The sequence below is a fragment of the Hemicordylus capensis genome, chromosome 6, assembly GCF_027244095.1.
Source record: "Hemicordylus capensis ecotype Gifberg chromosome 6, rHemCap1.1.pri, whole genome shotgun sequence".
Classification (NCBI taxonomy): Eukaryota; Metazoa; Chordata; class Lepidosauria; order Squamata; family Cordylidae; genus Hemicordylus; species Hemicordylus capensis.
This window is the reverse complement of record NC_069662.1, coordinates 159,794,493-159,821,892: the sequence shown is the minus strand read 5'-3', so window position 1 is coordinate 159,821,892 and position 27,400 is coordinate 159,794,493. Positions and strand designations below refer to the sequence as shown.

At 47.4% G+C, this 27,400-nt stretch overlaps 1 non-coding gene across 1 annotated transcript; it reads left to right on the top strand.

Moving 5' to 3' along the window:
- The first annotated feature begins 5,036 nt into the window (after positions 1–5,036).
- TRNAA-GGC (transfer RNA alanine (anticodon GGC)) lies at positions 5,037–5,117 on the top strand. The gene has a single exon. It is a non-coding gene; the product is annotated as a tRNA-Ala (tRNA).
- The last annotated feature ends 22,283 nt before the right edge of the window (positions 5,118–27,400 follow it).

The window sequence follows — 27,400 nt, the reverse complement described above, 5'->3', positions numbered from 1 at the left end:
TCTGCGATTTGCGAATGGGTGATTCATCTTTTCATTCCGAGCAGGCTGAACATGTTAAAATGTTAGGAGATTAGGTACCACCAGAGTGGGAGAGTCCTCTTGGATATAAATGGGTTCCAGCTACACCACTGATGTCGCTTTGTACACACAGGAGTTGCAAATTTGACAGCACTGGAGCCAATTTCTTCAACCTGATTGAAATATACCCATTTGGAATGCAGTGTGAGCACACAGATACAACTGCCCAGTGCACAAGGCTCTTTAAATGTGCCGTGATTGCTGGGATCGCATTGACGGCTCCGGCAGACAAGGAAGCAGGAGCCAAAAAGACCAGCCAGGCAGAGCAGGGAGAGATGAAAACAGCAATATTTGAATAAGACAGACTGCTTTCAGAGTGGCGGTCATGCTGATACAATGTCACAAATGAGAGGGAGATTGTAAGAGAAGTGCATGGTAAATTGGGCACTGAGACACTTAAAGGGCTGGTTATTTTCTGGCTAGTTGCCTTCTGATTGTTCTTTTTTTTAAAAAAAAAGGAAGGAAGAAAAAAGAACCTCAAGAGATCAGCTCAGAGAAACAGCCACTAACACCCATTCCTTTAGTGCAGTGGGACATAGGCACATAGGAAACTGCCTTATACCAAGCTTGATCATTGGCCCATCTAGCTCAGTATTGTCTACACAGACTGGTAAAGGCTTCTCCAAGGTTTCAGGCAGAGTCTTTCTCAGCCCTACTTGGAGATGCTGCCAGGGTAAACGTGGGACATTCTGCGTGCAAAACAGATGCTCCACTATGAACTGCAGCCCCATACCCAAATATCTTCAGTATTTTTCAAGAGGGGGCCACATTGGCAAACCCCCCCCCGCAAAACACCTTTAGTGCGAGAGCCATTTCCCACTGTGTTGACCTCCGAACAGTACTGAGCATTTCTTAGTGCTGGGAGGGCCCTTTAAGAGAGATAGAGCCCCCTCTTAAGAGCTCTAGGAGGAAAGCACCGGAAAGGGCTACACTTCCCAGCACTCTGTGGCATGCCTTCCAGGATGGTGCTGGGGCTCAAGAGGGCTCTGTTCCCCTTAAAGGAGTCCCGCCCCCCAGGCACTGGGCAAAATGCAGCACTGCGCAGTGAGAATGGTCACTTGGCACCATGCAGAGGATTCAGCTTTGGCCGCTTAAGAACATAAGGACAGCCCTGCCGGATCAGGCCCAAGACCTATCTAGTCCAGCATCCTGTTCCACACAGTGGCCAACCAGATGTCCCTGAGAAGCCCACAGGCAAGAGGTGGATGGGGACATGCCCTCTCTCTTGCTGTCACTCCCCTGCAACTGGTATTTAGAGGCATCTTGCCTCTGAGGCTGGAAGTGGCCTATATAGCCACCAGACTAGTAGCCATTGATAGACCTGTCTGTGAATTTGTCTAAGCCCCTTTTAAAGCCACACAAACTAGTGGCCATCACCACATCCTATGGCAGAGAACTCCATCGATTAATCATGTGTGGTGTACTTCCTTTTGTTGGTCCTTAATTTCCCAGCCTTCAGTTTCATGGGATGACCCCCTGGTTCAAGGGTTGTGAGAGAGGGAGAAAAATTTATCTCTGTCCACTCCCTCTACTCCATGCATAATTTTATACACCTCGATCATGTCTCCCCATAGTTGGTGTTGCCTCTTTTCCAAACTAAAAAGCCTCAGATTCTGTAGCCTTGCCTCATAAAGAAGGTGCTCCAGGCCCCTGATCATCTTGTTTCACACAGGCCCAATAAACAACGAGCCACGGAGCTCTACGTAGGGTTGCTGTACCCCACTACTGGCCCCTGGGCCATACAGTGAAGGACACAGCTTTCGTTTGTCCTACCCAGACAAATTCCAGACAGAAAGGCCATACTGTTTGGTGCCTAACCACTATCACCCAAGTCTCTGCACATGCATCACAACGTAGTTTGCCATAATGCTGGTGGTACACAGGTAGCAGTTGCTAATGGGGTGTCAATGCTATTTTATTAATTCATTCCCATTTATTATAACTCTTTATACCCAATAGAGTCTCAAGTTCTAAGGTGAAAGAGCCGTGCGATCCTGTGCTTGTCCTCTCAGAAGTGAGTTCAATGGAACTTGCTCCCAAGTTAGTGTGTGTAGACTTGTGGCCTAAGTCTCATGGTGGACAGGTCTATCAGTGGCTACTAGTCTGGTGGCTATGGCCTCTCAATACCAATTGCAGGGGAGCAACATCAGGAGAGAGGGCATGCACATACCTCTTGCCTGTGGGCTCCCCAGAGGCATCTGGTGGGCCGCTGTGTGACACAGGATGCTGGACTGGGTGGGCCTTGGGCCTGATCCAGCAGGGCTGTTCTTATGTTCAGCAGGAAGAAAAGCAGTAGCATCAGGAGGCTGGTGGCAGCCCGTGTGCAGCTGCCACAGCAGCTCCCTGGCCCTGCCCGCGCATCTGATGTCAGACGTAGGGACCCGGCTAGCTATGCCCCCATGCCTGACGTCAGATGCAGGGGCATGGTCTCCCTCCCAAATGGGGCCGCGTGGCCCCGTTTGGAAGGGAGATCGGACCGTGCTGCGTTGGGCAGTGCAGGCCAGAGCAACTCTCCCTGCCAAGGAAGGGAGAGCTGTTCCGGCCGCTCTGACAATGCAGCGCGGGCCACTCTCTCTCCTAAAAGGGGCTGCACGGCCCTATTTGGGAGGGAGATCGATCAGCCCCGCTGTGTTGGCAGTGAGACCAGGAGTGGCTCTCCCTGCATTTAAGGCAGGGACAATCACTCTGGCCACGTTGCCAAAGCGGTGTGGGCCAATTTTGGTTCCAGACGGGGCCATGCGGCCCCGTTTGAGACCAAAATAACACCCCTTGCATCTGACGTCAGACGTGGGGTGTGTGTCTGGGCCACATTCGCAGCCCCTGATTGGTGGCGATCCGGGTTCTTTGAACCTATATGCCCAATAGTGGCTCTGCCCCTGAAGAAAAGCCTGAACTATATCAAATCATATGAAAAGTTTCCCTAAAATAGTTAAAACCATTTTTTTTAAACCACCATGGGTGCAACAAGAATGCAGCACAAATTCATGTCTGTGAATATCAGTTGAAACTAGTCATATTGACCTTATGGACCCCTCTAAAGCAAAATGTCTTTCCCAGAATCCTAACCCAGTGGGAGGCCATAGCACAAGGTGGTAGAGTGCATGTTTGGTATACAGAAGGTTTCCGGTTCAACCCCTGATGTCTCCAGTTTTTAAAAAGCAACAGGAAACAGGGGAGGGAGAAGTCCCCCTCCCTGAGGCCCTGTGGAGCCACAGCCTGTCAGAAATGTTGATACTGAGCTAGAGGGATCAACGGCCTGAGTCAATACAAGGCGGCGTCATGTGTGTGGAGACCCACAGAAAGGAAACACTTCTTGAGAGCAGGGTGGGCCTAGTGGACCGCCAATTTAGTGCCAACGTGTTTCCCTTCTGGCCATCTACCAGTTGCATGTCACAGCTGCAAGCTGTATGCATTTGGAAGCTGGGAATCACCTGGGAGGCATACTCTCAAACCGCCCAAGTGGAGCAGACATGGGTGCATTTGCACAGCTGCACCTTTATGGTAAAAGACCCACCAAACTTGAGCTATTTGGTAGACTAAAGAACCCAGAGCAGGACTCATTGTATGGTCTAAGCCAGAGGTTCTCAGACCTGGGCCCTCAGATTTTGTTGGACTACAGCTCCCATCATCCCCTACCACAATGGCCATAGGGAGTTGTAGTCCAACAAGATCTGGGGGCCCAAGTTTGAGAACTCCTGGTCCAAGCACACTGGAGGTGTGGTTGTCATCTGGAAATAAAAGGTCCCTGAGACATTGGAACCAGGGGTCATTAAGACTCAGAACTGGAATGTTTTCATCTCCAAGGCTGAAGACTGGAACACAGTCTCTAAACATGTGCAGACTGCACAGCTGTCACCAATGAAGCATTGTAGCATTCCTCCCACAGCTGGAATTAGTTGGTAGAGATTCCAGGACAAAGCATGCTGTTTCTATGCATGCAGTAATAATCTGCAGCATCCTTCTCTTTATGAACCTCTGCTATTCCTGATTGCTACCTTCAGCCTTTCCAGAAGGCCCAGTTATTCTCCCTTTCTGCCTTCCTCCCTCTCTCTTGGTGAGAGAAAACTGTGTCTCCTTACATTTCTTTCTAGAGACTTAGGTAGAGTAAGCCATAGGTCAGACTCAGCATTTGCATAAGCTCACACTTGCATATTGTACTTGGGATCAGGTCGGCCATTGGGCCAAGGATCTTCAAGGGGCCCCCTTAAACTTGAAGAGGTGAAGCATGCAAGTGGAGGATTTCCTCATGCTGCCTACGACTTCTTCAGGTCCTTTGTGGAAACTGAGAAGGGTGTGTAGTGCAAGAGTGGTCCCTTGGGGCCCCAGTAAGGGCCCCAACTGACCACTCTCTGGAGCAGGGTCGCCCAACCCTGGCCCTCCAGCTCTTATGAGACTACAGCTCCCATCATCACTTACTATTGACCACTGTGGCTGGAGATGATGAGAGTTGTAGTCCAATAACAGCTGGAGGGCCAACATTGTGTACCCCCCTGCTCCAGAGCCAGCTTCGTGTAATTTAAAAATGGGGGGAGTCCACAAATGCAACTGGTTGGGGCTTCCCCCAGTCCTACCAAAATATAGTAGGGACTAGTTTGATTCAAGACATGTTTGCCTGCTTGATAGAATCAGAGAGTCAGCCTTGAGGGATGGGAACGGCTTTGGAGAGTTTCACCCATGGCTAGTTTTGAGATGATGACCTTCCATCACCTTCATGCTGGGCTTGATCGGGAAGCAATGTCCCTTGAAAGGGGCTTCACAAGCAACATCTTTGCCTTATGGGAAACACCAGCCATTCGGAGTTCCAGGACTCAAAGGCGATGGGTGGTTGAAAAAGATAAATAATTCTGACAGTCTGATCCTTTCCCTGCCTGTCCCTTGCATTGTATACACTGCCGCTTGGCCGCTGGGGTAGCAGAGTGGCTGAGAGACTGATAAGGAGGGCCTCTCTGGTTCAGGGAGGGGATGGGACTCTAGCTCAGTGGTAGAGCATCTGCTTGGCATGCAGAAGGTCCCAGGTTCAATCCCTGGCAGCATCTCCAGGTAGGGCTGAGAAAAGACTCCTGCCTGAAACCCTGGGGAGCTGCTGCCAGTCAGTGTAGATCAGCGCTGCACAACTTAAAAGCCCCGGTGGGCCGAAACCAACCATAACTTGGTGTGCAGGGGCTGAGATCAAATTTCAGCACATTAATTATTACATTAAAATTAATTATTGAAAATATTAATGGGAAACAAGTCAATTATGACTAAAATAATTGTCCCTGGAGCTATCCCCACCTCTCTTAGGTGCTACGATCCGGCCAAGGAACTTATCAAACAGTGTATGAGAGACCTAGAGCGACAATCTGATATAGGCAAGGCCCCGGACTTCCTCATCAATGAAGGACTCAGGTATACTACCTCTCCTGTGGCATACCTAACGCAATTGGAAATCCCAAAGCGCAGGAGGGCCTTCCAACTGGCACGTTGCCATGTTCTTCTCTCAGCTCTGCTTGAGGGACGATATAGGGAGATCCTACTCTGGGAACATCAATGCCCCTGCGACTCAGGGCCGGTAGAAACAGCAGGGCACATCCTCCTTCAGTGTTTGTACTACAGGGACATTTGTGCCACCTTCATTCTACCGTTATTACATAACTATCCTGATCATATGGACCAATTTTACACCTCTTTACTGCTATCTGATTGCAACTGGGCCACCACTTACAGAGTTGCCAGGTTCTGCGTGGCAGCGATTAAAATACAGCGGATGGTGACCTCCTGTTTGTGCCCAGTGCCCAACTTTATGGACTAACTTGAGCACACCTTTGCCTGCTGCCTCAGAGCGCTTCATGGCAGCCCAGCATTTCTACAGTTCTATAGTCCCACAGCTTCTTGGCTTTTTACCTTGCCCTACATTGATAAAATACTCTTACTATGTCTATAGTTGCCCTTGTATGATTTTATGTGCCTCCACGTTTTGCATATAAATGTTTAATTCTGTTGGGATGCCATGTGACCTGGTTGCCTACGTGGCCCTTTGGAGTCTGGAGGTGGGCATGGCCTCCCTCCTGTGGGTCTTCTGCTCCCTTCAGGGGGCAGTAGGGATGAGAAGGGTCCAGGCTGGTCGGGCCCCAGTGGGGTTGAGAAGGCAAGTCAGGGAGAGCTGCAGGGAACAGCTAGGTTGGGTGGGGCAGGAAGCAGGAAGCCAGGTCAGGAAGGGGGCAGGGCTGGAAGTTGGCTTGAAGCCCTGTCCACACTGCACTGGGGCATTTAAAGACAAAGCAGTTGATGATGAGGGCCTGCTTCTGAGTATGGGAGCTGGGAGTTCTCCGGGAGAGGGAACCGGTTGAATGCAGCAAGCCGGGAGGAGGACTCAGCTGACAAACTAACCTCCTCCCCTGCTTGTTCCTGAGGCTGACCATTTTTTCCTGTGCTTACCCAGTCATTCTGGAGTTCAGGAAGGACTAGGAGCCCACCTCGTCCCCTGAGAGCCTGACAAATGCATTCTTGTTTCTCTCTTTTATGTCTCTTTTTAATGAAGGGTCATTTAGTCTGCTGTCTTAGACAGCCATAGTTTTATTTGAAAATTTACTTCCACTTCTGATTCTTATAGTCTTTTATTATATGCTTGTATTGTGCACCTCTAGGCTTTTAATATCTATTTTTACTTTTAATATGTCATATGTAATCACCCCTTTTACTTCATGCTGGTCTATGACCATAATAAAGATTGATTGATTGATTGATTGATTGATTGATTGCAAATATTGATGAAAGTGAGGGGGCAGAGGGTTGGAGCAGGAGTGGGGAGTGATGGGGAAAAGGTGTCAGTGGGCTCTTCCAGCCCAGGGACAGGGGACATCTGGTCTCAAATGGCCAACTGCATTGAGCTGCTCTGGGCAGGACAGGCCAATAGCCCTTGTATCCTGTTGCAGGATATTCCTGCTTGAGGGCCAGCAAAAAGGTCCCTGCAGTCTGGATCCGCTCCCCACGCCCAGTCTTACATTGTACAGGCCTGTAGATGATACTGAGCTAGATGGACCAATGGACTCAGTAAAGGGCAGCTTCCTATGTTCCTCGAACATTTTCGTCAGACTTAATATGTCTGTTAGGCAACCTTTCACTGGTGGGTCTCAAAAAACAAAACCCTGCCATCCCTCTCTGCAGAAGCTTGATCGTGGGGTTTCCTTTGGAAGAAACGTGGCCGCCATCATTTTGGAGCAAAATTGCTGCCCTCCCCTCCTGGAGAGATCTGTCTCATTGTCAATGGCTCATAAATGGATGAACAGCTCAGCTCTTTTTAATAGAGTGAGGCACAGGACTGTAATAGTCTAGTGCAGCTCTTTCTTCTCTGCTTAATTCATCTTTCTACAAATCATTAACACTGTTGGAATAACTGCTATCATTATATGGGTTTCCTTCTTGCAGAAACCTAACTGCAGAGTTTTAATAGACAGTATGGAGAAGGGGAGGGGGAGAATAGCTCCAATTGGGATAGGAATTGTGTGAGTGTGATTGTTTAAAGGACAATAAAGGTTCAAAGAAATGAAATGTTTTCGGGTGTGGACAGTAGCAATTCCATCTCCTCCCCCTTCTCTGGGTCTCTGTCATATTTGGAGGGAGACAAAACTCTTCATTAGGCAGGTCAGAAAGAGAACTACTCTTTAGAATAATGCCCCTCACTTCTGGGTGGCCATCTGACTGCCTGACCTTCATCTCCTCCTGGACCTCTTTGCCAGGGCAAGCAGAAGAGATACTATTGCAAAGCTGAGAGAGCAGAAAGTGGAACACTATATTGACACAGCGTTTGGTACAGAGCTGCAGCCAGACTATGGATGTGCATAGTAGCAGGCCTGGCTAGACCAGTACAGTTTAGGCAGGGTCGGCCCTTCCATGAGGTGTGGCAAGGCAGTAGCCTCAGGTGGTGGATTATTGGGGCACTGGGATGGAAGAAAGATGCTCTCCCACCTCACCTGACTCTGCTGCCCACCATCGTCAGAGCAGTTCTTTGCCAAGTGGTAGGAGAAGAGAGCTGGTCTTATGGTAGCAAGCATGTCTTGTCCCCTTAGCTAAGCAGGGTCTGCCCTGGTTGCATCTGAATGGGAGACTACATGCGTGAGCACTGTAAGATATTCCCCTCAGGGGATGGAGCCACTCTGGGAAGAGCATCTAGGTTCCCAGTTCCCTCTCTGGCAGCACCTCTAGATAGGGCTGAGAGAGATTCTTGCCTGCAACCTTAGAGAAGCTGCTGCCAGTCCGGGTAGGCAATACTGAGCTAGATGGACCTATGGTCTGATTCAGTATGTGGCAGCTTCCGATGTTCCTATGTTCCACTGCTGAGCAAAGAGCCACTCCAGAGAAGTCCTCCTCCTCTTCCTCCTCCTCCTCCTCCTCCTCCTCCTCCTCCTGTGCCTTCTTTGTACCTAACTCTTCACACACCTTCCTTGTGACTTGTCCTTGACTCAGCACCCACCGTCACTGCCAGGCGTACTACACTGAGCCAGCCATGCGCCTTCCTCCTGCATCAGCATGCCAATGCACCGGACCTTACTGGTGCCAGGCATGCATGCCTAGCAATTCATTCCATTGGCCCATGTAGCCAGTGAACACTTCCATTGCTGGCCTGGCTGGGTGCTTCTTTCCTCTACCTCATGACCCAAATGCAGGGTACAGATAGGAAGTGTACTGCTGTACCTGTGTTCAACACAACGTGTGAATAACTGTGCCTTTGTGCAGATCTGTGCCTGGGTACACTGTGCACTTGTCACATGAATGTTGTACATAACATATGAATAGGGCTTTTTACTTCTTGGGAAAGAGCATCAGTTCCTACTATCATGAGGACTACAATCTTGATTTTTTTTAAAAAGAAAACTCTGCTGATCAGGATGCTGAGTACCGCACTCAGTACAAATTTCTGCATACATTCTTCTGTATATAAACATTTGCCCATAGCCATCCTTTCTCCACCTCCAGCTTAGCAGATTTCTCCACAGGGACAATTTTGGCTGGTCTTTCTAGGTCAAGAGGAAAGCTGTTAAACTCACTGTGATGCAGCAGTTCCCCAATACGGGGTACGTCAATGGGAAGTATTTGCTTCCGCCGGTCCATTAATACAGACAACTGCTTCTGCATTTTGGTGGTAGGAGTAAGAGCAAAGCTTTTATTTATTGGCTCCCTTGTGTGATATAAACTATCATTACGAGATACATTTTCTTTCCATTATACCGTAAGAAAAACCTTCCACCTTGTGATCTAAATATACATTTCCTCCGGGGCATCCTATTTGGTAAAGAACATGGTGGAAATCTAATCTCCTTTTAATCAATAAAACACCAAATGATGTTTCTATTTAATGCAAACTTTGCTCCTTGCCATGTAATGAACCTGTTTCTATTAAGGATACAACCATTAATGGAATAAGTAATGTGTTCCTGCTCAGGCTTCTACCGCTTGGTTCTGGTTTCCCTCAGCAGTTCAGCCTCGATAAGCTCAGCTCTTGTCAGGGTCTGTAATTCAGCACAAAGGACGCGTAAAAATCTTCAATTTCCTGTCTCTGCAATAGTATTATTATTATTATTATTTTATTTTATTATTTTTATTTTATTTTATCTTATTAATTTTAACCCGCGGCTGTTATTTTAAATGTGTGATACTAATTTATCCTTCGTGACTGACAGATTTCCACTCTGACTTTGGCCAACCTCACAGATGAGCACTGGTCAATTCTGCTGCAAATCCAAGACTGAGCCACCCAGGACCAGAAAGTGCAAAATGTTGCACTTCCAGTCCATTTAGTAAGTGCCGTTGGGTGAATGGCCCTGGAGACGGCTAAAATGGATTCTTGGGACTTTTGGCATGCAACCTTGTCTACTTTTTAAAAATGCACATCGAGCAGGCAAAGCCTACTTAATGCTGCCCTGTTTCTGATGGGGGACAGGAAGCGTCCATTCCTCCTGTCTGGAGCATCAAAGACCACATCAGCTACACCCACCATCAAACACAGGCCACTTGCTGTGTTGTGCCCATCTGTTGTGTGCTTTCAGATGCCAGACAATATTCCTTTCAAAGGCAGGCATAGGAGCATCAGAAGCTGCCTTAACCCAAGTCAGACCATTGGTCCATTTAACTCAGTGTCGTCTTCACTGACTGGCAGCGGCTCTCCAAAGTTTCTTGCAGGGGTCTCTCCCAGGGTGAATGTGCCATGCAACCCATTACCCAGAACAGAAATGTAGCTGTATTTCTCCTGTTTCCCTATCCAGATCCCCCTCTCCAATCATTATATAGGAACATAGGAAGCTGCCATATACCAAGTCAAACTAATGGCCGATCTAGCTCAGTCTAAACCAGGGATTCTCAATGTTGGGTCCCCAGATGCTATTGGACTTCAACTCCCATAATCCCTAGCCTCAGTGGCCTTTAGTTGGGGATTATGGGAGTTGAAGTCCAATAACATCTGGGGACCCAACATTGAGAATCCCTGGTCTAAACAGACTGGCAGCAGCTTCTCCAAGGTTGCAGGCAGGAATCTCTCTCAGCCCTATCTTGGAGATGCCAGAGCGGGAACTTGGAACCTAGATGCTCTTCCCAGAGCGGCTCTATCCCCTAAGTGGAATATCTTACAGTGCTCATATGCAGTCTCCCATTCAAATGCAACTGGGGTGGACCCTGCTTAGCTAAGGGGACAGGTCATGCTTTTTACCACAAGACCAGCTCTCCTCTCTAGAACCAACATTTACCTTGAGCTTCAGTAAATTTCTGTCACTCCCCAGGTTCTGAAAAGGCTGGTGTCAGCTGAAGGTATTCTGTTGCCAGCAAGAGCTCTGTCCCCTTCTTGAATCTTAGGGCTGGCCCTGCTCTAGAGGAGGTGCCTGAGCTGACCTCCTCCTCCTGAGTAGGCTCATTGGGAGGGAAGCCCTGAGAAACCAGGTGAGTATTTCAGCTTCAGAGTTGAAGCTCAGCCCTGGTGTGGTGTTGCCTCCACTCCTGGGGATGCGGGAGCAATACAAGGGCTTCTAAGGATGGGACAGGAGATTTTCTGGGACCCTGAGCCACTAGGCTCCAGCAGGAGTCCAAGACAACAGCCAGTTCTGCCTGCTCTGGGTCGGAGGGATCTAGAGGGCTGTTGTCAGGATTGGGGATCCAGGCTGGGGCAGGCTCCCCTCCTTCCTCTGAAAGGGCCTCCTCCAGGTTGGTGTCCAGATAATCCCTGACAGTTCTCCTGAGGAAGGGAAGGAAGGAAGGAACTGAATCCTGTGGTGTGGATCACTACTGGACCCTGTGGTGATCCACACCACGCAGGGTTGTAGCAGGGATGTTCTTACATTCTTAAATATCTAAAGAATATCATGGAGAACTTTTGGCAAGCAAATTCAGGTTTGCAGAATTTGATTGAGATTCCAATATCCCCTCCCAAAATTCATTTCGGGAAGCTCAGCCACGTCTGCGGCTCCGGTTCCTTCCTTCCTGGTCTTTCAGTTGCATCACAATGACATTCATATAGTCTGGGCACCAAAGAGAATTCATCATAATCTCTCTCTCTCTCTCTCTTTCACAACCCTTGTCATCCCTGTCCCATAAATAAGGAAGTGATGGCAGTATGACGAACCAGGGTCATTGAACCGGGTAAGGGAAACTAAAAAACTAGGTAGTATAAATATTGGAAGTTTTGCATGCAAATATCTTTCTTTTTTTTATTTTTTGCCCAAACTGCAAAGAAGCATAGGGAAGGGTGGGGTTTTGGGGAGAGAGGAAAAGATGAAAAACACCCTTCTGATTTGCAATCTGGCAATCTTTCTCCATTTTGAGTCCCTTTTTAAAATGTATAGGTGCTGTTTCCATCTTAATAAATGGCCCTTTTGGGCAATAAAGCATGTAAATTGGGCTGCCAAGTGTTTTGGAGGCGAGAGATTTCCCTGTTCAAATATCATAAATATCACCATGTAGATACTATGCTAACACAGAAAGATGCTGTCTCGGTGTCAACTAATTCCTGCAGAAGTGCCTCTTATCCAGCACAGAATGTGTTCATATGTCATCGATCAGTTCCTGTTTTAAAAGAAGAAGACTACAGAGACAGATCCTTACCTGATGTAAATTAAGGGCCGTGCTGAAGAGAGCCAGCATGGTGTAGTGGTTAGAGTGCTGAACTAGGACCGGGGAGACCTGAGTTCAAATCCCCATGCAGCCATGAAACTAGCTGGGTGACTCTGGGCCAGTCACTTCTCTCTCAGCCTAACCTACTTCACAGGGTTGTTGTGAAAGAGAAACCTAAGTATGTAGTACACTGCTCTGGGATCCTTGGAGGAAGAGCGGGATATAAATGTAATAATAATAATAATAATTCTAGTTAAGGCTGTGGCCCCTGCCTTGCCTTGGCTTTCCATTCATCTTGCAATGTTTGAGCAACTGCACTAGATAAAATGGACGGTCTTGGCAATCAGTTTGGAACAGGATAAAAACAATGGTGTATTATTTAATTAATTCATTTATTTCTCAAATTTGTAGACCTCCCCAAACTTCCATCTCTGGGCAGTTTACTACAGCATAAAGAAAATGAAAACAAAAAATGAAAATCTTAAAAGTATTTGAAACCACAGTCAAGTTTAAAAGCTAGAGGTTTTTTTAAAAAAAGAGTCCTTAGGGACTTAAAAAAAAAAGTTGTCAGAGATGGGAAGGCTCTTCTTTCAACAGGAAGGACATTCCAGAGAAATGCAGCCAAAATAAGGCCCGGCTTGGAAGTCCAGCGCTATGGGTCTCGTGTGGGGTCAAGCGGGATGTGACTTGAATCTGTGTTGTGAGCCAACCAGAGAACCCTTTGTGATGGGGTGGCTAACAAATAAAGTGTATTACTATTGTTGTTCTTTATTAATCATGTGGTTGGTTGTGGCCATGGCATGCTTACTTTTCCGTATATCAATAGTGTATGCAGGACAGATGGCATCTTGGCAGGGGATACAAGAGCTTTAAGCCTAGTCCTGCCATAGTTCATGTCTGGATTAAGCCCTCACCCCTCTGCTTATGCTTTTTGATCGGGTGTTGCTAGGTACCTGGGCCCACAGCACCCCCCTACACACATACACCCCTTTTGATCATTAAACTCAACCATACCCCACAGTAATAATATTTTTGGAAGTCTGACATTATGAGGCAGTACCCATGAACATGGAAGTGAAAGCAGCAGAGAGCAAGGTGAACCTTGGGACTCCCTCCCCTGCTCTGTGCAGGGGCCTCCATGGCTGCCCTTCCTTTCTGGAAGACGTCATGGGGCAGCGAGGTGGCTGACAAAATCCGGGGCTCTGAGCAATTCATTGGGGAACTGTGCCCCATGGGCCACCCCCTAATGATGTCTTAGGACATAGGAAGCTGCCTTCTAGGTGCTTTCCAGATGAAAGCCTACAACAGGGTCACAACGGATCTCCTAACTGTGCCTCCGGACTTCCTGAGTTGTGACACTGCAGTCCCTGCACTGACAGCAAGGTGCCATTCACATTTCCAATGCCTTATTTCGGATTTTATCTTTGCTTTATAGTGTGCAACAACATTTATTTATTTATTTATTTATTTATTTATTTATTTATTCATTTATTTATTTATTATTTAACATTTATATCCTGCTGTTCCTCTGAGGAGCTCAGTGCGGTGTACATGCTTACTTTTATCCTCACAACAACCCTATGAGGTAGGTTAGGCTGATCGATACATGACTGGCCCAGAGTCACCCAGTGAGTTTCATGGTTGAATGGAGATTCGAACTCAGGTCTTCCTGGTTCTATTCCAACACTCTAACCACTACGCTATGCTGGCTCCCATTGCAAGTCCATATGCATTGCAAGTCCGTTGCGGGAGAATAGCTGTATTTCCCCGTTGTAGGAGTTTGAGATTCTAGGGATCATTTTCAATACGATACTGCCAAGCCAAAGCACTGTATCCCATTGCAGCAAGTAATCTGGAAAGCACCCAACTGAGTCAGACCATTGGTCCATCTAGCTCAGTATCATCTACCCAGACTAGCAGCAGCTTCTCCAAGGTCTGCTTCATTCTGTTTAGTGGTAGAGCACACACTTTGCATGTAGAAGGCCCCAGGTTCAATCCATAGCAACTTCCTTTCAAAGATTTCAGAAAACTAGCGGACTCCGCACAGAGCATCTGTGCGCTCTTTGGGGCCAGCGGTTACCTCTCCCCCCCCACAACCTTCTGCCCCAGTCTCCGCTTCTTGACCGTGGCCGGCCCGTGCCAGGCCCAGTTACCTCTCTTCCCCACCACCACTTCTGCCTCCCCCACTTTCTTCCCCCCCTTCCTGGACCTTGCCTCCACAGCCGGGCCGGGCCCACCACCTCTAGCCGCCGCGGCCGGGCCAGCTGCCGCTGCGGTAACCAATCCACCTGAGTGCACCTCAGCCAATCAGGTGCCTCTGCTGCCCAGCCAATCAGCTGGGTGCTGGGACGCACATTCCAAGGCATACCCAGGAGAATTAAAGATATAGATGGGTCTTCTTCTCTGGAGAAGACCAAGGAACAGGAGGATAGAACTGGGTCGGGTAGCTATACCAAGGGATCTGACTCAGTATGAGGCTGTGTCACATGAACGCATGTTTTAACTCTCATTAATTTCTCTAGAAAGGTTAAACACTTGCCTAAATGTCTAACATTGAAATCAGTGGGACTTGACAGTTGGTAACTTTTGCTGAGCTGTGTCCAATGTTAGAAGTTAAACAACATCACTCTTTGTGGCCAGAATATTTAAATATACATATATATCTATATGTAACTCCATTCTTTCATCCTGGAGAGAATCTATCTATGTGGTCGCTAAGAGTCGACACTGACTTGATGGCACATCAATCAGTCATTCAATCAACTCCACTCTTGATTTGCACAACTCAGAGAGGTGTGCAAATTAAAAAAACATAATAAAATAGTCATAAAACCAGCACAAAGAAACCATGATGGACATAATTCTGCCCACATCCTATGGAAGTCCATAGGAAAGATAAGCATGCATTTAAATCTCTTCCATTTCAGTAAGTGGTTAACTTTTCCTGGACCGTGCTTCATTTTTAAACAACAACAAAGAAGTCACAATACCAGAGTTCTAAAGATTAAAGGAAACCAGAAATGCAAGATTAAACAAAGGTTTTTACCTGCCATGAGAAACTGCACAGAGATGTGGTCTGGTGAGCATTCCCAGGGAGTTTCCCCCCACAACTACTGTGCCACCACTGCAAAGTCCTTGTTCTGGGAATTGTTGTCTCTTAGTGGCATGAGCCAGCCCAAGTTAAGCATTTCTCTGTCCCATTGATTTCAGTGGGAGAGAGAGTTAAGGAAGTGATTTGATTTCCTCTGACGGCATTGAGACTTACAATTCCTTAACCTGTGCTAGATAATGGCTTAGATTTTGGATTATCAGGACAGCAAAAGAAAAGAAAAGAAAGTCATAATGTTTGAACACATGGAAGCCATGGCTTGCACAACCTCTTTTGAAATATTCAAAAATCAATTTCCTCTGCCCCTTATTTATAAACATCTGATGGTGGCATATCCAGCCCGCTACAGGCATTACCCGGCTGTGGCTGGCCTCTTTGAGTTCTATTTGCTGATCCATTACTGCATCAGAAACAAAGAGATTGAATTTGATCCCAGTTAAAATTACATTAGATGCTCAAAAGAGCTCCTTTATTTAAAATTGAATATGGCAGCTTCCTTCAGTACTTTAAAGCGTCCCCCCACACACAGACACACACACTCCAAAATATAATGCAGAATATGCTCCCAGGTTTGTATCAGTGACCTTCTATCAGACGAAAATGTGTTAGTAGGAGGTAGGGAAAGTGACGGGGCTTGGAAGTGGTTTAATGCAAAGGTCCATAATCAATATAGATGATATCCCCAACTTACAGTTAAATATCATGGTGGTGTCATGGTTCTGAACTCATGTCATAGCCAGGAGTCATGACAAAGAGTAGGAGGCCCAGCCAAGTGAGTGGGGCCAGGGCCAGCTGTGGAGGTGCTGGACCCAGGTCCCAGCACCAAGCAAGAGCTTGCATTCCCCTCAGCTGAGACGCTCAAACACTGCAGCCATTGAGACAGATCCCACTGAAGGGTTCACATCCTGACCCCCCAGAGACTCATGGTCTGCTGTACCCCTTTGGCAACACAGGCAGTGTTCCCTGGAGAGGCCACAGAGTGCAAAGCTCCAGGCCAGAAGGCTGGCCTTTTAAGGTCTATCCTCCTCAGCAAAGGGGCAGAGCCTGAAGGGGTAGTCAAGCTCAGGAAGCATAAAAGGGCTAAGCTGAGCCTCAGCTCTTCTTGGAGCAAGGTCTTCTTGTCTTCTTGGAGCTCTTCTTGGAGCTTTTCTTGTCTTGTCTTGGCTCTTCTTGTCTTCTTGGAGTTCTTCTTGGAGCTCCTCTTGTCTTGTCTTGGCTCTTCTTGTCTCCTTGGAGTTCTTCTTGGAGCTCTTCTTGTCTTGTCTTGGCTCTTCTTGTCTTCTTGGAGTTCTTCTTGGAGCTCTTCTTGTCTTGTCTTGTCTCTTCTTGTCTCCTGGGAGCTCTTATTGGAGCTCTTCTTGTCTTGTCTTGTCTCTTCTTGTCTCCTGGGAGCTCTTATTGGAGCTCTTCTTGTCTTGTCTGGGCTCTTCTTGTCTTCTTGGAGCTCTTCTTGTCTCCTTGGAGTTCTTCTTGGAGCTCTTCTTGTCTTGTCTTGGCTCTTCTTGTCTTCTTGGAGTTCTTCTTGGAGCTCTTCTTGTCTTGTCTTGGCTCTTCTTGTCTTCTTGGAGCTCTTCTTGTCTTTGTGGAGCTTCTGTCTTGGAGCTCTTCTTGTCTTCTTGGAGCTCTTCTTGGAGCTCTTCTTGTCTTGTCTTGTCTCTTCTTGTCGCCTGGGAGCTCTTATTGGAGCTCTTCTTGTCTTGTCTTGTCTCTTCTTGTCTCCTGGGAGCTCTTATTGGAGCTCTTCTTGTCTTGTCTTGGCTCTTCTTGTCTTCTTGGAGATCTTCTTGTCTCCTTGGAGTTCTTCTTGGAGCTCTTCTTGTCTTGTCTTGGCTCTTCTTGTCTTCTTGGAGTTCTTCTTGGAGCTCCTCTTGTCTTGTCTTGCCTCTTCTTGTCTCCTTGGAGCTCTTATTGGAGCTCTTCTTGTCTTGTCTTGGCTCTTCTTGGAGCTCTTCTTGTCTTCTTGGAGTTCTTCTTGGAGCTCTTCTTGTCTTGTCTTGGCTCTTCTTGTCTTCTTGGAGCTCTTCTTGTCTTTGTGGAGCTTCTGTCTTGGAGCTCTTCTTGTCTTCTTGGAGCTCTTCTTGGAGCTCTTCTTATCTTGTCTTGGCTCTTCTTGTCTCCTTGGAGTTCTTCTTGGAGCTCTTCTTGGAGCTCTTCTTGTCTTGTCTTGGCTCTTCTTGTCTTCTTGGAGCTCTTCTTGTCTTTGTGGAGCTTCTGTCTTGGAGCTCTTCTTGTCTTCTTGGAGTTCTTCTTGGAGCTCTTCTTGTCTTGTCTTGGCTCTTCTTGTCTCCTTGGAGTTCTTCTTGGAGCTCTTCTTGTCTTGTCTTGTCTCTTCTTGTTTCCTTGGAGCTCTTATTGGAGCTCTTCTTGTCTTGTCTTGGCTCTTCTTGTCTTCTTGGAGCTCTTCTTGTCTCCTTGGAGTTCTCCTTGGAGCTCTTCTTGTCTTGTCTTGGCTCTTCTTGTCTCCTTGGAGCTCTTATTGGAGCTCTTCTTGTCTTGTCTTGGCTCTTCTTGGAGCTCTTCTTGTCTTCTTGGAGTTCTTCTTGGAGCTCTTCTTGTCTTGTCTTGGCTCTTCTTGTCTCCTTGGAGCTCTTCTTGTCTTGTCTTGGCTCTTCTTGTCTTCTTGGAGCTCTTCTTGTCTTTGTGGAGCTTCTGTCTTGGAGCTCTTCTTGTCTTCTTGGAGCTCTTCTTGGAGCTCTTCTTGTCTTGTCTTGGCTCTTCTTGTCTCCTTGGAGTTCTTCTTGGAGCTCTTCTTGTCTTGTCTTGGTTCTTCTTGTCGCCTTGGAACTCTTCTTGGAACTCTTCTTGTCTTGGCTCTTCTTGTCTTCTTGGAGCTTCTGTCTTGGTGCTCTTCTTGTCTTCTTGGAGCAAGCTTGTCTTGTCTTCTCCAGTTCCACGGGAGCTGTCTGGGGTTCTGAAAGACGACTGTATGGCCAGCTTGTTAATCTCCAGTTGCCTGCACTATAGTCTGCCTGTATGATTCCTAAACTAAACTTCCCAGAACTGCCTCTGTTGTCTTTCTGTGATCTCTGCCTCACCAAGGCAGGGCAGGCACCTTACAAAGAATGAGAAGAAAGGGCCCTGCCCTCAGCGTCTTACAGTCTAAAAAATGGCACAAAGGGGGCAACAGTGAAAGGGATGGGGAATGGAGGCAGGGGTAAACCAGGGAAGAGTATATGATTGTTACAGTAGCAGATACTTATGCTTCGATACAATAGGGTATGGGGACTCGGAGACAATGAGGCTATTCTCATGAAGGGGGGAAACCGGGCAAAAGGAGCCAAATGGCTCTCTGGCTGCTAGCCCACCAATGTGGTGGCCCTTTAACCCAGGTTAGCGGAGTAAGTGCTCCGCTAACCCGGGTTTTCTGATTGTGTGCCACCACAGCACAGCTCCATGCTGCAGTGACACATGGGGAGACCCCCGCCAGGAGGCTCAAACAAGCCTTCCGGTGTCTGGGGTCTCTCCAGGATGCCCCACGCATCCTGTGACTTCTGGGATCTGGGCGGCCCCCGATCCCTGCAAACCCTACCGGCTCTGTGTTGGAGCCGGTAGTTGTGTGGGCGGCCAATGCAGCCGCCCAGCAACAAGCAGCTGCTTATCTGCAGAGCTAAGCCCCCTCTCCTCGCAGAACCCTCCCAGGCTCTACACACGGATCATGTGTAGAGCCTCTATGTCAAAAGGGACTTGGTTGGTTTGTGATCCTTGATATTTTAGTGCATTTGTTTGCTTTTAAAGTATATGTTGCCCTGGGAGCTATGTGCTGAAGGGCAGCTTCAAAATGGTATCACCCATCAATCAATCAATCAATCAGTCAATCAATCAATCAAAAACCTGGCACTACTTTCCAGGTGGTATTTTTAAAGATAAAAAAAATCAACTTCCATAAGATTTCCTAGCCTTTCCAAAGTAAGCATTGTCTTGATGAGCAACCTGGAGAATTTGGTATATGTCAAGGTCAGTTGGTGAGAACGGTTTAAGAAAACCAGCACACGCATTCCACCCCCTTGTGAAACTGTTTAAAGAGTTACTGATACTGCATGAAGTTTCCCCACCCCCCACCCCCGGGACAACCATGCCTTCTTTAATTGCAATACAAGATAGGCCACAGAAAGGAGGCAGAGGGGGTGGAATCAGTACCACCCTGCAATCACTCCAGAAAGTCATGTACATGTCCCCCTGCTAGTTTCTGCCTTTTATCCATGGCTTGCCTATTTTTACTTTCTCTGACATTAATCGATGATGCAAGTGGTGTGTGTGTGTGTGTGCACATACATGCAGTCTGTGGCTTAGGGTCATCTATAATTTCTCACTGTTGTTTGACCCAATGAACCCAATATCCAGTGTCCTGGGAAGGGACTGCTGTGATTCAAAATCTGCCTGCACAGCAGTTTGATGAGAGAGTGTCTGCTCTGAGGCCACTCGGTAGTCTTAAAATCTAGGGGGGACAAAGCTGCTCAGTATGTCTTAGAGGCTTGGCTCTCATGGCATGCAGGCAGCCCCAGACAAAACTGACTCTGTCTCATCTGTCAGTTTGCGAAGTGGGGGGCTGGGCCCACCCAACCCCAGATTAGATCTTGGAGGTAGCTCCTGAGTCAAACTGGAGCTGCTTTGCAAAGTCCTAATTGGCAGTGGTAAAATAATATTAAATTAGGACATGCTTCATGTTCAGAATAAGATATTTAAGCATGTTTTAAGATGGTAGATGAAAGCCCAGATATTGGTTTGCTCAGAGGATCAGTAAGGGCAGCAAGCCAGGAAAAAGGCTATGTTACAGCTTCTCATTGGCCCTGTGCCTACAATTTAACACAGTGCAGCACAAACTGAGCCAATGGCTACATTCGCATGAGACGTGAAACCAGAGTTGAAGGTGCCAGAGGTTGCCAAACCTGAACGTCCAAATGAAGGACAGCCACTCCGAACTCCAGTTTTGCGTGGAGAGTGACTGGAGTTTCCACTCTCCTAACCAGTGTTTCCTCTAACAGGGATTCCCAGATGTTGTTGACTACAACTCCCAGAATCCCCAGCTGCAATGGCTTTTGCTTGGGGATTATGGGAGTTGTAGTCAACTACATCTAGGAATCTCTGTTAGAGGGAACACTGCTCCTAATCCCAATTAGAACCCTCAGGTTGTAGTGAATTTTGCCACGCCAAACCAAGATTTAATGCAGCCTGCATTGCATCCAAATTCTGAACTGAAAGCTGCATCCCTTGAAACTGGAGTTGAGGGAGGAAGCTCCTCCCTCTCTCTGGCTATGATTGTCTGTGCGGGCTGTCCTTCATGCAAGACTGTTCTCTGTTATGTACGAATCTGGACAGGAGAGTGCAGTGGGGAGTGGGGAGAGGAACCACAGGACCATTGGACCCACGGCTTGCGTTACATGTGAATACAGTGATTGAAAACCGCCGGTGTGTGTGTGTGTGGGGATTATAATCTGAGATATGATATTTGGCAGCAGCAGTTCTTGGGGCTGTCTTTTTTATTTTTTAAACACAACAGCTTCTGAGCACCAGCAATCTGTCTGAGCTGCGAGGATTTGCATTTCACCAGCAGGACCCTTTTATGTTAATGACCATTCTTAACTTGCTCGGGTGCTCAGGGACCAGGGCTTATAATGTTTACCTCAAATGTCAGGCAAAAATGATGGCATTCTTATTCTTCTCTGGCTCCAATTTTCATTGACACCAAAGAAGAATTCTTCAGGGCCAGATTTAGCCACAAGCTAAGTAAGCTACAGCTTAGAGCCTCACATCAAATCTGCTTCTGAATGTCAAAGAAAGGGCTAAATTTCATGTTTCACATATTAGGGCTATTCACACGACTGCATGCATGCACGGTCAGGTGGGCTGGGGGGGAGGCAGGGTTCGGCCTACATTCCCCCAGATGACCGCTCTGAGCCCCTGCAGCCCACAAGCCGCACACCCACATGACCAACCAGCACTGCCAGGAGCAGCAATGTGCTGCACGGGTAAACAGAGGCCGGGACTCATCATCCCAGCCTTCGAGAATCCACAGTGCACCACGTGCTGAGTGCAGTGCACATGGGGACCCCCCTCAAAGGTGAGTGCTCTAGGTGCCCGTCTCTGTGTCAGCATGAGCTGCAAGCAGCTAGCACTGACACATGATGCTGGGAGCCGGGTTAAGGATACGTTTGCACCCTTAACCTTGGCTAAGAGCTGAGCTTCTGGGCTGGGTTTAATGCCGCAGCACCGCCGGGGTCTAAGCCCAGGCTTGGCTGCTCATGAGAACAACCTCATAGTATTTTCATTTAAAGGTATTTCTAATGCAAATAGGCTTTTTGCAAGATAACTCTTTTTGTTAGACTATTATTTTTTTAAAACTCTGGGGCCTTTTAAACTTGACATAGCTTAGCATCTCAGGATGCCATAATCCCACCCTGATTCTACTGAGCTTCATCTCCTAGCCAATCCTATACCCACAGTCACCCACTATTAGTCCTCTGAGATTACCCTCCTTTCCTCTTAGCTTCTTTGGTGTCTGGTGTGCTGCTAAGCTAGAAACACGGAGGAAGCCCTTGGAAATGTAGTTTTCCTGAGGCTTAAGGATATTGCAGTAGCCCCTGAGGAGACTACATTTCCCATCAGTGACTTGCACTGGAGAGAGGAGAGATCTTCCATCTTACCTCCTTGTGCATCCCACTGCTGTTATTGCTACTAGACCACCAGCAGCAGCACCCAGGTGAGTGGTTGGGGGGAGGTAGCTTTGAGAACTGTGGATGCGGTAGGGATTGGGGGAACTGACTGGATAGGTAGGCCAGCAGGCACTTGGGGTGATAGCGGGTTTGGAAATCAAACCAGATAGGCTTGATTTGAGCCTGAGGGAGTTTTTCTTGAAATGCATGAGCTGGGTGCACAGTAAGAAGTCTTCTCTTCATGAAAAGATCCCACACATGGAATTCATTACCAAATGGGCTCCACTTCTTGGGTCCTATGCTCTACCCTTAAAAGATCAGAACCCGAAGTAGCATTTATTGGGATTGACCATTTCCCACACTGTTTTTGGCTGTGCAAGCCTTGAACTGCTAGAACAATTATTTTACTCTCACTGCCATTAGCAGGAAGTGTGACATCTCTCCTCCTGCTGTGATTTGTCATCTCACAACTGTGCTTAATCAGGTGATGCTGAAAAGCTAACTGAAGAAATAAGTATGTGTTGCTTTCCCAACTTGACATGGTGATAAAATATAATAAACAAACATGCAAAGCACAGGAGCGTTGGGCGAATGCCCTCTGGGCATCATTACTTGTTGGTTGTCACGAGTTAGCAGAATAAAAGGACATATATCAAAATCTGGAGGGAAGAAATTTTGAGCAGGGAATGCCATGAATTTTTTCTTAGAAATTTGTAGGCATGAGCCACCCCACCCCACCCCACCCCTGAGTCCAGAGCCTGCTGTGTACCTGAAATGCATTTCACAGATAGTGAAAATAGTTCAGCAAAAGTTAGTTACAACTAAGTAGGGCTAAGCCAAAATGTTCTCCTGCAAATGTCCTCTGCATGAAAAAGGAGCTTTTTTCTGAGGGGCAAAATGTTTTCCCAAAATACCCTCTCCCCTAACATGTACCTTTTCCATTCCAATTCACTGATGTTCACAGCCCCAGTTGGCTACAACAAACTTCAGCAACTTTCTGTGCTGTTCAGTGGTGCACAAATGCTGCCGTTCCCCCTACTCTCTGTACTCTCATTTCTCTTGACGTTTCTTTCCCTTCTTCTGTTGTCTTGTACAGTTTAGATTGCAAGCTCCTTGGTACAGGGACCTAGCCTTCTTCTTGCTTATGATGCTTTGCTATTACATGTACATCCCACTTTTCAGTTCAGGTGTTTGCAAGGCAGTGGACCAGGTCTCACGATCCATGAGACCTGGTTGGGGCTGTGAGCGGGAAGAGCGGGCTAAGCGCGCTCTCCCCGCTCATGAGCGAGGAGGGAGCCCTGGGCAGCTGGATCGGCTGCCCACACAATTGCCAGCTCTGAGACAGAGCCGGCGGGGGCTGGGGAGCTCGGGGGCCACGTGGCCCCCGGAAGCCCCAGTATGCCCTGCGCAAGCACGCAGGGCATACTGGGGAGACCCCCGGAGCCGGGAGTCTACTAATTCAATCAAAGTTGAGGGCTTCTAAGTTTCATTTATTTCAACAAGAAGGATCTGAGCATGTGCCTGACTTCCAAATTTAAATGCAATGAATCTTGATATTGCTTAACGTCCACTCCATTATGCCCATGGTTCCTGCTAAATCAAGTTACTTCCAATAGGCCAGGATTCATTGATGAGGAGAAGAAAAGAAGTTATTTTATAAGAATATAAGAACAGCCCTGCTGGATCAGGCCCAAGGCCTATCTAGTCCTGCATCCTGTTTCACACAGTGGCCCACCAGATGCTTCTGGGAAGCCCACAGTCAAGAGATATGTGCATGCCCTCTCTCCTGCTGTTGCTCCCCTGCAACTGGTATTTAGAGGCATCGTTATTCTGAGGCTGGAGGTGGCCTATAGCCACCAGACTAATAGGCACTGATAGACCTGTCCTCCATGACTTTGTCTAAGCCCCTTTTAAAGCCATCCAAGCTGGTGGCCATCACCACATCCCATGGCAAAGAATTCTATAGATTAATTATGCACTGTGTGGAAAAAGCACTTTCTCTTGTCGGACCTAAATTTCCCAACCTCCAGTTTCATGGAATGACCGCCTGGTTCTCGTGTTGTGAGAGAGGGAGAAAAATTTCTCTCTGTCCACCCTCTCCACTCCATGCATAATTTTATACACCTGGATCATGCCTCCTTTTAGTTGCCTCTTTTCCAAGTAAAGAGCCCCAGATGCTGTAACCTAGCCTCATAACGAAGATGCTCCAGGCCCCTGATAATCTTGATTGCCTTCTTCTGCACCTTTTCCAGTTCTACAATATCCTTCTTAAGATACAGTGACCAAAGCTATATGCAGTTCTCCAGATGTGGCCGCACCATAGATTCAGAAGACTCTCTGAGAAATGCAGGACAAACAATGAAGGAAAGGAATTTCCATACTGATCCATTGGCATGTTATGGGTATGAGACTTCCCTTCACCTAAAAATGGGTCAGATATATCACATTCTAAGCTGGGTTTGTCTGTTTAATTAGAAGTATGCAAATAGAAATGGAGCTATGTCTTTAGCTCTCTGCTCATTGTTAAACTATTGTGGAGCTGACGGCCTGCTGCAGAGATCAAGAGAAGAGATCAGCATTCAAATAACAGGTTTTAATTATTTAACTCTTTCCCCCTCTTGTTTACTGGAGGTGATGAGTGATCAAAGTGTCTGTTCAAGGTTGTGTCTGAATTCCTTCATTTCATGAACAATCTAAAGCACAGACCTTTATTTTATTGTTTGGTTGTGTGAGATGAATATCAACATCAGAAGCATTATTAATAAAGGCATGAATAAGAAAAATAAGTGGGGGAGACTACTTTCAGTTATTTCCCCCCAATCCGAGAATGTAAAATATCGCTTCTAATGTTGTAGTGCTCACCTGTTGTTGTTAGACCCTAAGAGCGATCTGATGTATTGATGCTGTTGCATTTTCCTTAACCATCATACTGAATACCAGGGCCAAAGTGAATCCATAACATTCTCAGGTGAATTCCCCTAAGCAATTTATATCATAATCTATTCTATTATTCTAAGTTGAATCATTTGCAGTCGGTAGCATCTATAGCAGGGCTGCTCAACTCTGGCCCTCCTGCAGATGTTGGCCTACAAATCCCATAATCCCTGGCTATTGGCCCCTGTGGTTGGGGATTATGGGAGCTGTAGTCCAAAAACAGCTGGGGGGCCAAAGTTGAGCAGGCCTGATCTATAGTAAGTTAGTTATGACCATCCGATTAAAATTAACGGACTTAAGTTTGTCATGGCTGAGCTGTCTCATTGATTTCAATGCCGTTTAGTTACGACAAACTAGGAACATAAGAAGCTGCCATATACTGAGTCAGACCATTGGTCCATCTAGCTCAATATTGTCTACACAGACTGGAAGTGGCTTCTCCAAGGTTGCAGACAGGAATCTCTCTCAGCCTTATCTTGGAGAAGCCAGGGAGGAAACTTGGAACTTAGATTTTTCCCCCAGAGCGGCTCCATCCCTGAGGGGAATATCTTACAGTGCTCACATATCTAGTCTCCCATTCATTTGCAACCAGAGTGGACCCTCCTTAGCTAAGGGGACAAGTCATGCTTGCTACCACAAGACCAGCTCTCCTCCACCTAGTCCAGATGCTGCCTAGTACTTCCAAAGATGGATGCTATGGGATACAGGGTTCTACTTCATTATCATTAATAAGTATGGATCCACAATTAAATGTTGCAGTATATGGTGTGCCTGTGTTACACATCTTGTCAGCCACTCCATACTGCAGCTTGCCAAAGATCCACCACTGAGCTCATGGAAGAGGCAAGATTCAAACCAGGAACTTCCTGCTTCATAGCTCAGTTGCTTAACCATCCATCTATCTGCTAGCTAGTACAATCATGGAGTTGGAGGAATCTTGCAGGCCATCTAGTCCGGCCCCCTGATTGATGTTTGAGTCTCACTACTACTACTACTACTACTACTACTACTACTACTACTACTTATAAACCACTTTTCAACCAAAGATCTCAAAACAGTCCACATAATTAATTAATTAATTGGTGAGATTAGACACTAAGTCCTCAAGAACTGCAGCTGCACGATTCATCTTTTGCTAGCGCATTTGAGTTGGCTAACTGCTCTTGTGCAAGCACATTTCTTCTGCTACTGCAGTTGCACAAGTGGAAATACTGCACAGCAATACGGTAGGGATATGCACGAAACCGGCTGGCCCGGTTCGGTTCGAGACAGGGCCGGACCGAACAGGGGGTGGTTCGGCTCAACCCCGAACTGTTGAACCAAACTGGTTCGACGTTGTACACGTTCAACGTTGAACCTGTTTGCACACTCCTACAATACAGGCTCCTGACATAGCAAAGCTTTTGTGCATATTTATGTGGTGCTACCACAATTTTTTTCCATGACCATAACATTGCACAACATGTCAGCCAGTGTGTTTAGCCTCTGTCCAGGGGCATAGTGACTATTGAGCAAGGAGGGAATTGTCTCTAGGTTCCAAGGGTCGGGGGGGGGGGCAAGGCTCACCCTCAGCCAGGGTGCCCCTTTGCCCCCTCTCACACCCAGATGACAAACAAAAAAACGCTCTCCAGCTGGAACCACGAGGCACACTCCTCTCCTCTCCGGCCAGCATTTCATGCAAAGAGGACGGGGCCAGTGCAGAGATGCAAGAGCGCAGGTCCAGACACGGGGCGGGGGGGGGGGGGGCAGTCAGATGCAAGGGGTGCGGCCAGTACAGAAAACAGGCTGTCACAGCCCCAGCCCAGTGTCATTTCCTCTGTAGGTGGTTGGTAGAATTGCGGAAAGGGAGCTCTTTTCCAAGGAAAGGAGCCCCCTTGCTATGATTCCACCAACTGCTAGTAGGGGAAATGAAACGATGTCGGGGCCGTGACAGCACCGTTCTCTGCACTGGCCCCACCTCCTTGCACCTGACATCGGATTGGGGCACCCAGGGGGCAGGAGACGCGCTGGTCAGACTTTGTCCCCCGGCCCCCGCAAAGCTCCCTATGCCCCTGCTTCTGTCACTTTCCTGCAAAATCTGTACTGAATGCATTTGTTGAGGCTAGTACGGTACATTGGTCACGGTCTTGGACTTTGATCAGGGAGATCCAAGTTCATATTCCCACTCAGCCATGAAGCCCATTGGGTGACCTAGGGCCAGTCACTCTCCCTCAGCCTAACCTGCTTCACAGGATGGTTGTGAGGATAAAATGAGAGGGGAGTGAAGAACCAGGTACATCTGCTTGAAGGATGAGATATTATTATTATTATTATTATTATTATTATTATTATTAGGCGCCTTAGGTGCAATTCCAAAACACCTTGAAGAGCACCTCAACACTATAGGAGCCACAGAAATCACCATCAGCCAGTTACAAAAAGCAGCTTTACTGGGAACAGCCTATATTTTGCGACGATATCTATAACCATTGACAATAAAATCCAGCCATCCCATGTTCTTGGGAAGGACTCGATGTCTGGATAAAACAAACCAGTCAATAACACCTGTCTGACT